This window comes from Cryptomeria japonica, chromosome 9 (assembly GCF_030272615.1).
Source record: "Cryptomeria japonica chromosome 9, Sugi_1.0, whole genome shotgun sequence".
Classification (NCBI taxonomy): Eukaryota; Viridiplantae; Streptophyta; class Pinopsida; order Cupressales; family Cupressaceae; genus Cryptomeria; species Cryptomeria japonica.
In genome coordinates, this window is record NC_081413.1 from 234,928,336 (window position 1) to 234,947,528 (window position 19,193).

Below are 19,193 nucleotides of genomic sequence, written 5' to 3' on the forward strand. Positions count from 1 at the left end.
TATATTGACTACAAAATAAAATCGATTTAATCATATTACAATGAAGTCTTTTATTGAAAATGAACTATATAGAAGTGATTCAGTTGACACCACAAATTTATAATCTTCAGCCCCATGTCCTTAAAAGGATTAAGATAAGAAATTCTCTTGCAATATAATCATTTTGTGCCATTGTAGAGATTTGTTAGCTTTCTTAGTGATTATGAATCACCATGAAATAAAGAGGGGGATTACAACATCCATCTAGGATCATATGGATTCTTGGTGAAAGAAATGCAAGTTATCTCTAGATAAAAAGCATATGTTGTGATTGATACTAAAGTTGCTAGTGTGTGCATAATAATTCTCTTCTCTATAATCATGTTTGATTGCAAAAGCCTTTAGTTTATTGAGTTAGGATCAAAATTCTTTTTAATTTTGTTGTTTTTCTAATTCACAATCCCTTTTTCCTTATTACATTTATAGTAATATGAGAGTCACCTTCTATTTGCGCCTTCTTTATGTTTCGGTGTAAACAATTTTGTAGTGCTGAAAGGAGTGTCATGGCTTCTACTTTGTTATTTATTTCCTATCTAAGACCCATTAAAAGGTACACAATTTATGTTCTCTTACATGCTCTTCATGGTCTTTCATAATACAACTAGACCCAAAGATGCTTTGATTGCCCATTAAAACACTACCAAAATTTAAATTTCTTATTAGTTAATATTTATTTAATTTATTACATAATATAATAAAAAATAAATTTTACACTTTTAATTGATAATTATTTTATTTTACATATATTTTTAAAATTTATAGATATCTAAATTGTTGTGCAATAACTGCATTGAAGAAGTGCAGAAGGCCAATTATGGAAAATGTTGGTTTATCTTTTTGCATATATTTGTTCAATATATGAGCTCAATTGGTAGGCCATTTAGTAATGATGTTGTTTTTCCAATAAAGGTCTTAATGGAGTAGTGATAGCTTCAAATAAATTATGCATATGCTTATAGAGATCCAAACATGAGAAAAACATAACCTCGAAATCAAGAATATTATTTATCTCCACTACCAACAAGTTCATGTTATGCTTGCAATAGGGAGAGATAGGCGTAGAAAGTGGGAGAGATAGATGGGGAAGAATGAGAGAGAGAGAGAGAGGGGTAAGGAGATATAGATAGACATAAAGATATAGATAGAAATAGTGATGGAGAAGGAGATGAGTTTGGTAAGGAGAGAGGGATAAATGAAGGAGAAAGGGATAAATAGAGATAGAAAAGAGAGGTGGAGATATGGAGATATAACAAGATATAGATAGACATGGATATGAAAGAACGAGTATGGATAGATAGAGAGGAAATATATATAGTTATAAAGAGAGAGAGAGAGAGAGAGAGAGAGAGAGAGAGAGAGAGAGAGAGAGAGAGAGAGAGAGAGAGAGAGAGAGAGAGAGAGAGAGATAAGGTGGTAGAGACAAGTAATAAAGAAAGAGGTATAAAGAGAGAAGGGGAAATAGATATAGAGAGTGGGAAAGATAGAGAGATAGAGAAGTGGAGGTAAAAACAAGGTGTGTGTGCATATGAGTGAGAGAGAGATAGAGATGATGATGGGATATTATTAAATGGCATATATCTTCCTTAATTGATTTTGATTAAGATAAAACAGGTTTTACAGGGACCCGAAACCCAAATCCAAAAATAAAATAATAAAAAAAATCTAGCAAACCAACCTAGTGCCAACAACCCAACAAGCACAAAAACAGGGGAAACACCCCACAAAGCCCAACTAAATAATAATAGTAAAACCTAGGTAATCTTATCAAAAATCTAACCAAGAGCTTCCATAAGCTCAATTTTTCTCTCAATAATCTTCTTGTTAATTTCTTCGAGCTCCTACATGATGCCCCTTGTGGTGCTTCTCTCTTGGTTCCTACTCCTTGTTCTGGTTGACGGTCCAATAGGAACCTTCATTTTCTCACAAACCATATTTTTAATAATGTGTTATTAGGAAAAATAATCTAGGCTTTTCAATATGAATTGAAATTGAAATGAATATAAACGTTTACTTTAATGATAATGCAGTTTGTATGCAAATGATAAGAAATGATGTATGTACTTTACTCATGCAATATGCAATTAGATGGCTAGTATTATCTTTATTGGGGATCATCCTTACTGATGAATTATTGACTGCAAGTAATGCAAGAACATGGGAACAAAAATGAAGGCGAGAACAGGACTCAGGTAGAGTTGTCTTAGCTTATGACTTTGATAGACTAGAGGAATCTCACAGACCACAACAGAAAAGTTTGTTTGTGCATTTGTGACCTCGTCAATGGATTATTTTGATTAAAATGATTTGAGTAATTAGTAGTCATTACATTGATATTTAGAGTTTAAAAAAAAAATAGCGACTTTCCTATTAAATATGAATTAGAGTTCTAGCTTAAGAGAATGCAAATTTTATGTTGACATGATTGTGATCATACGAAGTTGTATGTATAAATTTGATTACTGTTTTATAAGTTATTTTTTATTTGAAAGTGAATAAAATGGTCTTGTCGATTTAAGTAATATATTATTAATTTATTAAGTATCATAAAAGATTAAGTTAGAATTTAATTCTATTTAATATTTAATGATTAAATGCAAAGTGTTAACTATTAAAAATATGTTATCATTTATGTTTTGAATAGCATATATATTAATGCTTATGCTTAAAATTGGAAAGGTGGTGGTTGGTGGGTCTACTGGTAGAAGTCGACAAGTCAACTTCCCATGAACTGTAGTTTAACTTCACTTCAACCGAACTACAGCGGCTCGCAACTGATGTGGGAGGAAGAAACTTCGCACATAGTGCAATGGCAATATGCCAAACCACAAACTTCTCCATATCTCATGGTGGTAGTAGGAAAGACTGTAATCTCTACAGTGATAGTGGAGAAAGCAAACCATCTCTTCCACGATCCAAGGTCGACTCACTTCAGGAAATATCACTTGGCATTCCACCACTACAAAACGTGTCGATAAGAGAGACATATATACTGGAAATACCTTGGGAAGGAGTAGATGTGGAGTAGTAAAGTAATAGACCTGTCTATAATGCAGCCAAGATGACAAACTCATAACAATAACTAAGCCATAGATATAGAAAATTACGTAGGAGAAAAATAGTATATATAGAGGCAAGGGCTCGATAGAGAGGGTACAAAAAAGATATAGAAAAAGATAGCAAGTTAGATCTAGAGAGAAAAATGGCAAGATAGAGGAGAGAATAAGCTAGAAGTGTGACAAGAGAGATTAGACAGATAAATTTAGAATAGAGATAGGAATAGAGGAAGAATCAATAGATAATTTTGAACCATCAATCAAGGAAGAAGTAGGTCGACATAGAGGAGGCACGTGAGACTTCACTGCAAGCTAGTATCGAAGCATAAGGAGGTAGGATCTTCATCTATTTTGGGTCATTTTGCATTTAGAAATGATAGTGAAATGGTGCTATGGTTAGTAGAATGAGATTTGATTTACGACATTCCATGTTTACATTGAATTTGTTTCATTATTCTTTTGAATAGTCATAGAGGGAAAACATTAGATGGTACATGGGATGAAATAGCTATGAAATGCATTTATATTGTTAAAGAATTGTATTTAGTGCTAATGGGATAGAATAGATAATCATTTAAAGAATGTGTACTCAAATATAACTCATTTATATGAAAAGATTCATACTTGCGCTACACCTTTATTTTAAACTTAGTTGAATTATCTTTTTATTTAGAAATGAAATTCTGTTTTCTTATCAAAATTGCGAAATAGTTATTCTACGAAAGATTGTTTTCAGATGTGTGGGAATGAAAAAGTGCTTTATTTATGAACAAAAGTATTAGGAAAGATGTTAGTTTTATTAGACAAAATATTGTTTTCTTTATGAAATTATATTCTTGATTTATGTGAACCAAGCTAGATAGGCTTGTGTATGGGGAAAGTTACCTTCTGGGATGAGTGCCAAATATGGAAACCTAGAGAGAATAGTTTGCTTTTCCAAACTATCTATTTTTGCTATGAATGTCATTATACTCGGCCGAGTAAACCAAGTTCTTTTATTTATAGTCTCTACCATATCCTTGATTGATATTGCTTGTTTCTTATTAGAATTAGAAAAATGAAAATGCATGTATCACCTAGACACGCACTAGATTCTATCTTGTCTTTCGAATTCTTTTGCTAAGGAATTCATGCAGGGTTGGGTATTCTTGATTGACCAAGAATTCCAGGGAAGCGTAAGCTTCAAGGTTGGGCAGAAAAAATACCTGATTCTTGTTCTCGTCTTCATTTGAAGAACTTATTTGAAGTGACTCAGATTGGAGATCAACGGATGCTCTCTCTTTCATTTTATGTTTTGATTATACTTATGGCAATAAAAGGCTAAAAATGGTATAAAAATATTGTAATGAGATATTTATACATTTCGCTGTTATAAAAATTTCCTTATCTTATAATAAATCTATTATTAAAGCTATGAGATTTCCACAATCCATTTTGCATTTCTAGTGTATTTTTTTCTGGATTCGATGAAAAAATATACACACAATCGAATCCAGAAAAAAATACACTAGAAATCTATTATTGTTATTTCGATTTAGCAAGCTTGGTTTAAATAAAAGAATGAAATAGACTTATTATCTAATTTATGAGTTTATTTATGAATAAAGAGTATATTATGTCTTATTTGGATCTAGAATAATTTACGTTTTTACATTTGGTATCAGAGCCTAGGTTGTATAACACTAGGACCTATGAGTCATTTCGCAAGTTGAACATTGAGAATAATAACTTTTTGTTGAAACTTACAGAGATGGTGCGAACAAAACAAACAACTCGCAAATCTGTAGCTGGGTATTCTCAATACCTAAGGGTCAAGAAGGATCCTATATCTCCTATCAAACCTATTGTTGTTAATCATCCAAGTGGAAGATGGATAAGTGAGGAAGAAGATGTTCCTTCCATAGAGAAACAAGTTTTTGTTGAACCAAAAGAAAAAGAAATTGTTGAGATAGGAGTAGTCCCTAATGAGTCCCTTGAGGATAAAACTGTTCCTATAGAGGAGGAGGAGCCTAAGTTAGAAAATTCTCCCATTAGGGTAGTTGTGATTAGCTTTGACGAGTCAGAGGGATATACCCCACTTAGTGCTAATGAGTCAAAAGGATATACCCCACCGAGTTCCAGTAAGTCTGAAGGATATACTCCCTTGACTCCACCTAAAGAGTGATGTATTTTTGTAATGTCACTAATATCTATCAATAAATAAAGATACTATTTTATAATAAATTTGAGTTGAATACCTTTTTGTATGATTTCTATGATAGAAAAATATATGTACTAAAGACCTTAGTTTATTTAACCATGTCAGATATCATAAAACTTGGATTCTATAGATGTGCAAATTATCTAACTATGTCCTATATTAGTATTATATTGGCTTTTTCCTTGTAATAAATATGGGTATTAGTCTCTATGGCTATATTGTAACGGTAGATTTATAGGAAGTTTGATTAAGTAGAAGCTTTGGATATCGTAACCCTTGCAAATATTTCTTTCTTTTTCACTAAGAAATATTAGTATTCGCTGATGTAGGAATTTTCCAATTACAATGGGTTCAAGAACCACAAGGGCTGGGTCTAGTAATGTAAATGAAAGACTTGATCAAATCCTTGATCTACTCAACCAATAGGTTGCAAGAGTGAATGGACTCAAACAAGAGGTTCGAAAGGTCGGTGAAGTCTAAAACAAAGATTCTAGGGTTGAGGAACAACTAGATAACCGAGCAAGGATTGAAGGAGAAATGTCTAGGGACCTGAAAATAATAGCCCCACCAAAGTTAGATGGAAGAATTTTGGCGATGGTGCAAAGGCGTGGGTGATAGAGATGGAAAAGTACTTTGGTCTCCGCAACATGTCCAATGAAACCAATGCAGTATGGGCTTCTTACCAGCTTACTAGAGAAGCTGCTACTTGGTGGGATAATGAAAAAGTCTGAAAGAAAGTTGCAACCTGGAGATGTTACTTGGGAGCTATTTTTGCAATCCTTTAGGAAGAGGTGGCTTCCTCAGTTATTCTTCGATTAGAATATGACTAAATTTCAGAACCTAACACAAGTTGGCATGATAGTGACCCAATACTAGGAGAAGTTTACCAACCTTCTTAAGTATGTTCCATAGTATCAGATGGATGAACGATTTCACATCCAAAAATTCATCTTGGATTTAAGAACTCATATTGGAGCAGAAATGGATATACATAATCCACTGACTATGTAGGAAGTATTTGAGAAAGTAACCAAGCAAGAGCAGAAGTTGCATCAGTTGGCGAATCTTCATAAAAATGTGAATACTAGACCAAGTTTTGGAAATAGGAATTTCAAGAAGAGCAAAAACAACAACCAACAAATAAGGAATCTGAAGAGAGGACCCAACACTCAAGAAAAAGGATGAGTGAATCAAGATGGTAAAAAGAGGGTAAATAGAAAAACCAATTATACCAACCACAATGCCCGACAGAACATGGACAGAAATAGGTCAGGTGCTCATTTAGGACCTAAGGACGAGTGTTAAAATTGTGGATGGAATCATTATGCCTCCAATTATCTGCATCATACCCCAACACAAAGAGGAGAAAGTCAGCAAGGAGTTTCACAACATCGGATTCACACAGTGGTTGACAACCGTCAGGTTGATTTTCAAGCTTCACCTATTTAGATGACAAGTAAGCATTTTGGGAAATTGGTTTATATTCTAATAGATACAAGAACTACTGAATGTTTTATTGATCCTAAAGTAGTTTCTAGATTATCTGTTAGACCTAGTTATATTTCAAATGCATGGATGGTCCACTATAGGAATCAAGTAGAACAGAGGGTTGATTCTTGTCTATTTTGCAGTGAACTAGAGCTTTCCAGTTTCCAAAATCAAGTTAACCTTTATGTGGCACCATTAAGATCGTATGATGTGATCTTAGGTATCAACTGGCTAAATGAGCACAAAGCTATAGTAAAATGTGAGGATAAGGTCATTAGTTGGATAGATGATTTTTGGAATTTAGTTGAAATTTTTGGGTCTCAAAAGCCTCTTGAATTGAGACACATTTCAATAATGCAACTCAAGAAAGCCCATAGGAAAGGATGTTCCATAATTTTTGTCATGATAAGTGATTTGGATAATGTTGAGAAAAGCCCTAAAGATTATCCTTTACTTAGAGAATTCCTGGATGTTTTTCGAGAAGACCTTACTAAGTTGCCACCAAAGAGAGAGTTTGATTTTTCTATAGAACTCTTACCGGGAATAGAGCCATAGTCTAAGGCTCCATATAGAATGACAACAATAGAATTGTATGATCTTAAGGCTCAATTACAAGAATTGCTTATGAAAGGTTTTATTAGGCCTAGTGTATCCTCGTGGGGTGCACCAGTGATCTTAGTAAAGAAGAATGATGGCACTTTAAGATTATGTATTGATTACAAGATGTTGAACAACGTGACTATCAAGAATAGATATCCTTTTCCAAGGATAGATGAATTATTTGACCAAATGAAGGGTGCAACAGTATTTTCCAAGATAGATCTTCGATCAAAATACCATCAGTTAAGGATTAAGGATGAGCATATTCCTAAGACTGCATTCTGAACATGGTATGGACACTATAAATTCACAGTCATACCATTTGGTTTAACCAATGCCCCAACAATATTCATGATCCTCATGAACAGTAATTTTAGAGAATACCTAGATGATTTTGTTCTAATCTTCCTTGATGACATTTTGATCTATTCTAAGAATGAAGAAGAACATAAGGAGCACTTAAGGATAGTCTTGCAGCAGTTGAGAGATTGCAAGCTTTATGGGAAATTTTCTAAGTGTGCTTTCTTTCAAGAAAAGGTGCATTACTTAGGTCATGTTATAATTATTGAAGGAGTTTCAGTTGATCCTACAAAGATAGAAGCAATAGTGGATTGGCCAACACCTCAGAATGTTTTTGAAGTCCGAAGTTTTATGGGACTTGCAGGATATTTCAGAAAGTATGTGGAAGGATTTTCTAGGATAGTATCACCTATTACTTCACTTCAAAAGAAGGAAAAAAGATTTGAATGGACTGAGAAGTGTGAAGAGTTGTTTCAACTCTTGAAGCAAAAATTGACAACAACACCAGTCTTGACTATAACAGATCCCAATGGACATTTTGTAGTAATTATCAATACCTCAGGTGAAGGTGTATGAGCAGTGCTAATGTAGGAGGGAAAGGTGGTTGCATTTGAATCAAGGAAGATAAAACAATATGAATTGAATTATGCCCCACATGACTTAGAGCTTTTAGCTATTGTTCATGCATTACAAATGTGGAGGAATTACCTTTTAGGGAAGCCTTTTGAGCTCAAAACAAATCATTTAGGATTGAAGTATATCTTTACACAACCTAACCTTAATGCAAGACAGAGAAGGTGGCTTGAATTCTTAAGTGAGTATGATTTTGGTATTGAATATATTAAAGGGAAGGAAAATAGGGTAGACGATGCTCTCTACAAAAGAAGACATCTATCTACTATGGTTACATCAAGAACAAACTTGAAACAACAAGTGTTGCAGAATCTTCCAAAAGATGAGCATTACCTAAGGGTTAAGCAAGCTTGGGGGAAGATTCTTCAGATCATCACTATGATGGATATGAGTTGGAACCTAATGGTATTATAATGTACCAAGGAAGGATGTACATACCTTAAGGGGGAGATTTGAGAAATTTTATATTACATGAGATGCACAATACACCTTCTTGAGGACACCCTGGAGTAACAAAGATGGTAGCTGACCTAAGATCTTTGTATTTTTGGCCTTAACTCAGAAAGAAGGTGATTGAGTATGTGGCACAATGTTTGGAATGTCAGTGAGTGAAAGCTAAGCATGTTCATCCAGCAGGACTTTTATTTCAACATATTATACCAGAATACAAGTGGCAAGTAATCAGTATGGATTTTATCCAAGGATTACCGATGAGAAAAAATAAGCATGACATAATCTTAGTAGTGGTGGATAAGTTGACTAAAGTTGCACATTTCATACCTGGGAATCTCAAGGATGGATCATTTGATCTTGCCAAGAAATTTGTGCAATAAATTTTTCGGTTACATGGTGTACCAGAAACCATAATATCAGATATGGATCCTATAATGACTTCTAGATTTTGGACAATATTAAATGCAACATTGGGAACCAGACTAAATTTTAGTTTAGCATATCATCCTCAAACGGATGGCCAAACAAAAAGGGTTAATCAGGTGGTGGAAGATATTTTACAAATGTATTGCATGGATCAGCAGTACAAGTGGGAGGAGTATTTTCCTTTGGTTGAATTTGCATATAACAATTTTTTTTATGCATCCTTAGGGATGGCGTGTTTTGAAGCACTCTATGGGGGAAAGTGTCACACATCTATCAGTTGGGATAGACTAGAAGATAGGATCATCATTGGTCCTAATTTACTTAAGGAAATGGATGAGAAAATGATGTTTATCAAGAGTAGATTGAAGTAGGCAACTGACAGACAAAAGAGTTATGCTGATAGACATAGGACTTTCAGACAATTTACTAAAGGAGAGAAAGTCTTCTTAAGAGTCAAACCTCATAAGAGCTCTACCTCATTTGGAAAATAATCGAAGTTGGCACCAAGATGTGTGGGACCCTTTGATGTACTAGAAGTTATTAATCCAGTTCCTTATAGATTAGCTTGACCACCTACTCTAGCTCGAATCCATAATGTGTTTCATGTTTCTTTGTTGAAACCTTATCATCTTGATGTATCTCATATTATTGATTGGTGATCTTTACAAGTATAGGATCCAGGGGTGGTGCTAGTGGAGCCTATCTGAATCCTAGATTAGCATAGCGTGAAGCTACATAACAGAGATTTCACTCAGTAGAAGGTCCAGTAAGACCAATATTGTGAGGATAGTGCTACATGGGGGGATGCTGAGATGATTGACCACCATTTTCCTCATTTGCTTTGTTACAAAAAATAGTTACTTATCTTATGATATATCTTTGAAAAAATGACTTTGATTTTATGATGTGAGCTTTGATAGCATGTATGCTATTATTATTTATATTTGGAATTTGATGCATGGTTAACATTTTATGCGATAGAATTGCTATCTGCTTATTGATGGATAATAAGACATCGAGATGATGTCCCTTCCAAGAGGGGAAGGATGTCACAAACTGTATTTTTAATAATGTGCTATTAGGAAAAATAATGTAGGTTTCTCATTATGAATTGAAATTGAAATGAATATGAACATTTATTTTGATAATGATGTATGTACTTTACTCATGCAATATGGAATTAGATGGATAGTATTATCTTTATTGGGGATCATCATTACTGATGAATTATTGAGTGCAAGTAATGCAGGAACATGTGAACAAAAATGAAGGCAAGAATAGGAATCACGTAGAGTTGTCTTACCTTATGACTTCGATAGACTAGAGGAATCTCACACACCACAATAGAAAAGTTTGTTTGTGCATTTGTGACTTCGTCAATGCATTATTTTGATTAAAATGATTTGAGTAATTAGTAGTCTTTACATTGATATTTAGAGTTAAAAAAACTAGCGAATTAACATTCTTATTAAATATGAATTAGAGTTCTAGCTTAAGAGAATGCAAATTTTATGTTGATGTGATTGCGATCATACGAAGTTGTATGTATAAATTCGATTATTGTTTTATAAGTTATTTTTCATTTGAAAGTGAATAAAATGGTCTTGTCGATTTAAATAATATATTATTAATTTATTAAATATCATAAAATTTAATATTTAATGATTAAATACAAAGAGTTAATTATTAAAAATATGTTATCATTTATGTTTTGAATAGCATATATATTAATGCTTATGCTTATAATAGAAAAGGTGGTGGTTCGTGGGTTAACTAGTAGAAGTCCATAAGTCGACTTCCCACGAACTGCAATTTAACTTCACTTCAACCGAACTGCAGTGGCTCACGACTAATGGGGGAGGTAGAAGGTTGGCATGTAGTGCCATGGAAGTATGGAAAACCATAGACTTCTCCATATCTCACGGTGGCAGTAGGAAAGACTGCAGTCTCTGCGGTGATAGTGGAGAAAGCAAACCACCTCTTGCACGATCCAAGGTCGACTCACTTCAGGAAACATCACTTGGCATTCCACCACTCCAAAACATGTTGATAAGAGAGACATATAGAGTGGAAATACCTTGGGAAGGAGTAGATATAGAGTAGTAAAGTAATAGACCTGTCTATAATGCAGCCAAGATGACAAACTCATAACAATAACTAAGCCATAGATATAGCAGATTACATAGGAGAAAAATAGTATATATAGAGGCAAGGGCTTGATAGAGAGGGAACATAAAAGATATAGAAAAATATAGAAAGTTAGAGCTAGAGAGAAAAACAACAACATAGAGGAGAGAATAAGATAGAAGTGTGACAAGAGAGATTAGAGAGATAAATTTAGAATAGAGATAGGTACAGAGGAAGAATGAATAGAGAATTTTGAATGATCAATCAAGGAAGAAGTAGGCCAACATAGAGGAGGCATAGGAGACTTCACCGCAAGCCTGTATCGAAGCATAAGGAGGTAGGATCTTTATCTATTTTTGGTCATTTTGCATTTAGAAATGATAGTGAAATGGTGTTGTGGTTAGTAGAATGAGATTTAATTTATGACATTCCATGTTTACATTGAAAATTTGTTTTATTATTCTTTTTGAATAGTCATAGAGGGAAAACATTAGTGGTACATGGGATGAAATAGCTATGAAATGCATTTATATTGTTAAAGAATGGTATTTAGTGCTAACAGGTTAGAATAGATAATCATTTAAAGAATGTGTACTCAAATATAACTCATTTATATGAAAAGATTCATACTTGTGCTACACCTTCTTCATTTTAAAATTAGTTGAATTGTCTTCTTATTTAGATATGAAATTATGTTTGCTTATCAAAATTGTGAAATAGTTATTCTATGAAAGATTGTTTTTAGATATGTGGAAATGAAAAATTGCTTTATTTATTAACAAAAGTATTAGGAAAGATGTTAGTTTTATTAGACAAAAGATTTTTTTCTTTATGAAATTGTATTCTTGATTTATGTGAACCAAGCTAGATAGGCTTGTGTATGGGGAAAGTTACCTTCCAGGATGGGTGCCGAATGTGGAAACCTAGAGAGAATAGTTTGCTTTTCTAAACTATCTATTTTTGCTATGCATGGCATTATACTCGGTCGAGTAAACCAATTGAATAAACCATTGAAAAAGATGGAGTTCTTTTATTTATACTCTCTACCATATCCTTGATTGATCTTTCTTGTTTCTTATTAGAATTAGAAAAATGAAAATGCATGTATCATCTAGGCAAAAACCAGATTCCATCTTGTCTTTCAAATTCTTTTGCTAAGCAATTCATGAAGGGTCGGGTATTCTTGATTGACCAAGAATTCCAGGGAAGCGTAAGCTTCAAGGTTGGGTAGAAAAAGCCCCTGATTCTTATTCTTGTCTTCATTTGAAGGACTCATTTGAAGCGACTCAGATTGGAGATCAACAGATGCTCTCTCTTTCATTTTATGTTTTGATTATACTTATGGCAATAAAAAGCCTAAAAATGGTATAAATATATTGTAATGAAATATTTATACATTTCACTATTATGAAAATTTCCTTATCTTCTAATAAATCTATTATTGTTATTTCGATTAAGCAAGCTTGGTTTAAATAAAAGAATGAAATAGACTTATTATCTGATTTATGAGTTTAATTATGAATAAAGAGTACATTATGTCTTATTTGGATGTATAATAATTTATGTCTTTACACATTTCCACTCTTTGTGGATTTATATCTAGATTTTTCCTTTTTGATTTGATAGTTGATGGCAGGATGCTACTAAGCAGTTGGGCTTTATGGCCAATGATTTTCTCATTTAGATTTTTGAGGCCTTCAGCGCTATTATTCATGGCTTCTTTGCTAATGTCGACTAAAACCTTGAGATTATCTTTTAGGTCATCCATACCCTTCTCCGAATTGACAATTCTAGCTTCATGCTCAATTTTCATGATCTTCACATCCTCAGTCAATTTCTGGGTCATTTTTAGAAGCTTATTATTTTTATCCGGCATGGGGTTCTTAGTGAAGGTGTTGATGATCTCTTTTATGCCTTGTTTGATAAAAATAATATCACTAATCATCCAATGGAAGAACTTCTCCTAGCTAGTGGTGGAATTAGCCAAAAGTGTATCAATATCTATAACATCACTTTTACTATTTTCGGGGTCCATCTGGTCCACATTGAGAGGTATATAAAATTTAATCTTGTCTTCCCTTTTTTCTTTTGTATCCACCACTTTCCCCATATATTTCTTTTTAGAGCTAATATGGCCCTTCTCCTAGGGTTTGGAAGGTGGGGTTTTATACTTCTTAGCTATAGATCTAGGGTGAGATTTACTTTTTCTTCTACTGTTAGTGCCAAGAGTAGCCTTCTAGGGGTTCCCTCTTCCTCAAAGGGCCAATATTATAGGTCATCATCAGGCACATGAAGATCACACCATCTCACCCAAGCCCATCTCATTCTCAATTTTGGTGTCTGCCACCACATGCACATCAAGGCTAGAGGAGGGTTTAGGGTTGCTATCAATTTTGTTGGAAGGAGAAGGCTTAACCTCATTCATTTTAGCATATTTCATTATAAGGAGAATAATCCCCTCATGTAGCATAGGGTTACCATTGTTTTAAGCATGATTAGAATGTCCATGCTCCAAAGAAGAAAGAAGATAAAATGCAGAGATATCTTCCTATCATGTCTAAAGTGATTTAGAATAGTAAAATGATAGGAGAAAGTACTTGAAAAATGACCATCTATGGTAATGTACCTCATGATGACCTTTGCTATATCATCCCAAAGGCTCATTAAATATTTTCTATTGTAGCCCCCATTAGCCATCTTCCTCACTCTGTCTCTTTCACTCTGCTTGTCAAAGAACACAAACAGGGCTTCCTCTATTGCCTTGCACTCTCTATAAATTTCTTCCCATCCATCGACAGCCCAATAATTTCCACTATGAAGGCCTCATCGATACTGAATTCCATTTTATAAGCATCGGGAATGCCTTTATTCCAGCCTTTTATAAATTCTTACATTGCCCTAGGATCTTGACCATGCAACTTTTTAATGTAAGGGATAAGGTCACCATCTAAGATCTCAGTCCACAATTCCTTGTTTTGTTCCCATTTCTAGCACGAAGTTGGCTCCATTCTATTTTTTATCTCCTCCCATTTTTAGATCACCCTTGTTGATTATGTTGTTTACCATTTGAAACCTAGTCCCAAACCATAAGACACAAAAGCAAGGGACTAGGAACAATCTGGAAGCCCTCATGTTGTGTCGATTCCACTTATCACAAGAAGTGGCTTTACTCATGTGAAATGATGACATCATTAATATTCATTCATTGAGAGCAAACAAGATTAGCTGCATCTCTTCATGTCAGCTCACACAAATACATTGGGAATGTTTCCCCTTCCATACACCACTTATTTTTTTCATACACGACACCCAAATTGGCAACGTAGTCTGCAAGTTGGTCACCTTCTCGAAAAACATGGGTAATTCAAATTTCATCCAACTTGGCAATCAAGTTGAGGAAATCCTGGATTAAATGTTTGATTATCCAACTAGGAGAAATCTATTTAATCAAACAATTAATGATATTAAGGGAATCACTTTCAAGCCATACCTTTTACGCCCTCCTCAAACTGCAAGTTGAAGCCCAATGTAAGAAGAATTTGGCTTAGCAAAGTGGTTTGTCTAAGTACTCAATGGGAGTGCCACTGCTGAGAATATCTTCCTTAATTGTTATCATATATTTACACATTTGTTTTACCTTCTTCACATCATGTTTCTATTTTCGTACTCTTCTTTCATACACTATAATTAGTGAGGGTGATGATATGTTTTTTGATTACCTCATTCATAGAGTTCAAATTTTCAAAATTCATATCATATTTTCTAAAATTTGATGTAAAAATTGATATTGGAATTGTAGGTAGTTATTTTAGTAAAACCAATACTTCTGAATCCTTCATTCTTAAAGAAAAATATACTAGTATAGATTCATTTTTTTGGTAAAGAAATGAACTCCTGAATAATTAAAAGAAAAATTTACATCAATATACTTTGGTTCACTAGATTTTATGATCCATTTGATCCTTGATATGTCCGTTGCATATGAAATTTTGATAGGGGCTTAAAGGTAAAACTTGAGGGCTGACCAAATGACAGATATATAATACGCTCGACCCTATATAGCTTCATACATAGAGAGACAAGAGATATGACTATCATTAATTATGTTCTTCACTGTGTACTATGTAATATCCTTGATTTCCTGTCTAAAGCAATCATGATGTATAAACTCGCACGTTTAATGTATTTAAGTTAACAAGGTGATGGGACAAATTCTTAGTCTCAAGACAATGCTAAAAATCCCTTCTTCGATTAATGCATTTATTATATTTCAAGGACTTTTTCTCATCATTGTGGCATTATGATAACAAAATTTTTATGATATAGAGGAGGAATTTGGTGATTTGAGAAGTCACAACACTGTAAGATAATTGGAATGAAAGACAGGTTTTTAAGCATTGGCTAGGCACTGGATACGCTATAGTAGAATTGTAAATATGTAAAATTATTCTGTTCATATATAGGATAACTGGATTCCAGAGGGATAGTAGAATTATAAATATAATTCATTTAGCTTTCGATGGAAATAAAATATAATTTATGTTAGTGTTATATTTATTATTAAAGTAATTAGATTATATAGTTTTGAGAATGGACTATAACATGATAAGACGATGAATAAATATACATCTGAAATAGATGTCCTTTTTGTTTACTAAGCAGTCATGATATATGCTTAATCATGATTTCTTTGCTCCTTAGTAACTTAGCTCAGATGATATTTAGCAATATTAGTCAACCAACACCCATCTAAATAGAAAACAAGATTTCTTTAAACAGTGCAACCATCCAACAGGTGGTTGCTTGTGATAAGCATAGATGTATTATTGTACTATAGCGAACGAATGGAATAGTGTGTGGAAACCATTGCAGAAAGAAACTGGTTTTATTTGTGTGGCCTGACTAGTGTGTAGGGATTAGAATAGAAGAGGACCGAAAGCAAATTTTAGTGAATGTCCTTATGCTGAAACTCAGAAGCAACCCCTTGGATAGTATGAGAGAGCTAGTCATTTGAAACAAATATTATTTAATGACATTTATCTTCCTTAATACTTATCATATATTTACACATTTATTTTAGGTTCTTGACATTATGTTTGTATTTTCATGTGAATGATGAAAGAAATTCATGATGCATGCTTATTTTTTTCTCTTCTTGCACATACTATATATGATTTTCACTTCACATCATCCTAAACTATATTTTTGAAAACAAAAAGAAAAAAGAAAACATTTGAACCCTTCATTTGACTCTTTAATATTGTAATTTTTTTTATAATATGGCATCATCATGGTGTTTTTTGCTCCTCAGTAACTTACCTCGGGAGATATATAGCAATATTGATTAACCATCTAACAGTTGGTTGTTGTGATAAGCATAGATGTATGTATTCTAGTCCATGTATTATTGCAACGTAGTAAACAAATGGAATAGTGAGGAAAAGATTATAGAAAGTAACTTGTTTTATTTTTGTGGGCTGACTAGTGTGTACGTATTAGAATAGAAGAGGACCGAAAGCGGCTTTCAGTGAATGTCTTCAACATTATGAGAGAGCGGGTCTTCTGAAACAAATTTCTTGTCAAGCGGTGGTGGTGGAGGGCACGGAGAATTACCACAATTCGTAGTTGAAACATCCATCTTCCCCATATTTGTAAGCTGGTCATTTGAAACAAATTTCTTGTGATGTGATGGTGTTGAAGGGCATGAAGAACTACCACAATTTGTAGTTGAAACATCCATCTTATCCATATTTGTAAGCTGGTCATTTGAAACAAATTTCTTGTGATGTGATGGTGGTGAAGGACATGGAGAACTACCACCACGGGTACATGAAACAGCTGCCATATTTTCAACGCGTTATTGTTGTTTTGAGGATTTTGGCAGGTAATATCTAGCAGAGACATGCAACATAAACATAAGGAAAAGGATGGCCAGCAATGTGCTTATTTTCATGCTCAACAAACTTCCCATGTTTACTTACTCAAATGGAGAGATAAATCTTAAGAATTAGTTTGTACAGAAAGATTGAGATGGGATTCGATGCATCATTGTGACCTATTTATAAGGGAGCCATCACTATAAAATATGCTTCAAATAAATTCTTCAACATTGAAGCATTCAAAGTCTTATGGCGTATCGGAGACGAAGAAACCAATGCGAATTTTTTTTGCCCATATGCATATTGTAGAAGAAGATTGTGATTGGATCCTTATATGTATCAGTTCAAGCCATTTTTAGGAGAAATTTCCTCAAACATACTTATACAATTTCTCCCAGACATATTTGAAATAAACTAATAAACGTACTTCAAAGAAGTTCCTCCAAAATCAGATATTCAAAGTTCCATAGCAGTTTAGAACTTGCTGGATTTTCTTTTTTCCCTATACCACTTGCTATCCAAATTAGAATCTTTCACTGAGTGATCCTTAATCCTTTCATTTTATTAAGGAAATGCTGAAATAAGCATCATGAATTCAAATAAAATTCTTAATGAAAGGAATGAAACCACCAACAGTTGTCAAGTTTTGCTTTGCTGAGGTATTAGTCAAATTTTAGCATGGACTGATGGGACTGCAAGGAATTCACTATATGAGATCATCTTAATACCAAAAAAACTATTCAATGTTTAGCGTGGACTGATTGGACTGCAAGGAATTTGCTATATGAGAACATTTTAATACCAAATAAACTATTCAATTTTTAGCCTGGACTAATGCGACTGCGAGGAATTCACTATACGAGATCATCTTAATACCAAATAAATGTATTAAACATTTTGTATTATGAGATCTAGTGTAACTATGAATGATTAGTTTCCATTTCAAATTCATTATTGAAAATAGGCAGTATGCAAAGTCAAAAAAAATAAAAAATAATTGGAACTATTCACAAAAACATAGTTAGTGTGTTGTCATCTTATAATATGAGTCACAATATTGATACAAAATGATAAGTTTCAATTAGATATTGATTAGTAAAATAATTAGATACTTTATTTTAAAATTAATTAGGTTAAGTAATCATTCAATGGTTTAACACAAACAATGGGCACTTTATCATGTCAAACATTAAAGCTTTTTATGAAAATAAGATTTCTACAAAATTCATTCACTTCAATTGTGAAAACAATTTTTTAAAAATTTGTTTGATTATTTGTGAGTTTTATTTCATTTAATCTCAAGTTTAAAATCTTTGTTTGAAGTTTTGAGAAAAAAAAGTGGGATAGACCTGTACCATTACATAACCGCAGAGCGACACCAAGAGTGCACGAGGGATGCGCAACCAACAAAAAAATAAAACCCACCAAAACACAACAAAATTCAATAGGCCAACCCAAAAGCCAACAACTAAACTAGAAAATCTGCAAAACAGGGTGAAACCAAAACCCACAAAAAAGGAAGTGCAACCACCTAGTACAAACACAAAGAGATGGTCTACAACATGGGGGCACCTTTTTCTTGCCAATCCTGGCACAAACTTAACACTTTATAAAAAAAAGACACTTTTTTGCTTGAACCAATCCCAAAGCCAAAGGCAACTAGCGCAGAATTAGGGGTGGCTTTAATCAGAGATGTCGTAGGGCCATAATTCATAGCCACAAACTCCATGCATTTTATTTTTTTCACCCTTTTCCTTTCTATCTTAGCCTGGATAGCCTGTAGGGAGGCATTGTGCATCTTTGTTTGAAGTTAAAAACTAGTTAGTTCTAATAATTTTAATTTTTTCAATAATTAAATCTTTATTTGCAATTTATTGTTATGTAACTTCTTATTCAATGGAATGTAAATTCCCAACATAAGTAGTGAATAATCTAGCTTTAGTTGCATGTTTTCCCAACATTTGTCTTGAATGCTACTTAATTTCATATGCAATT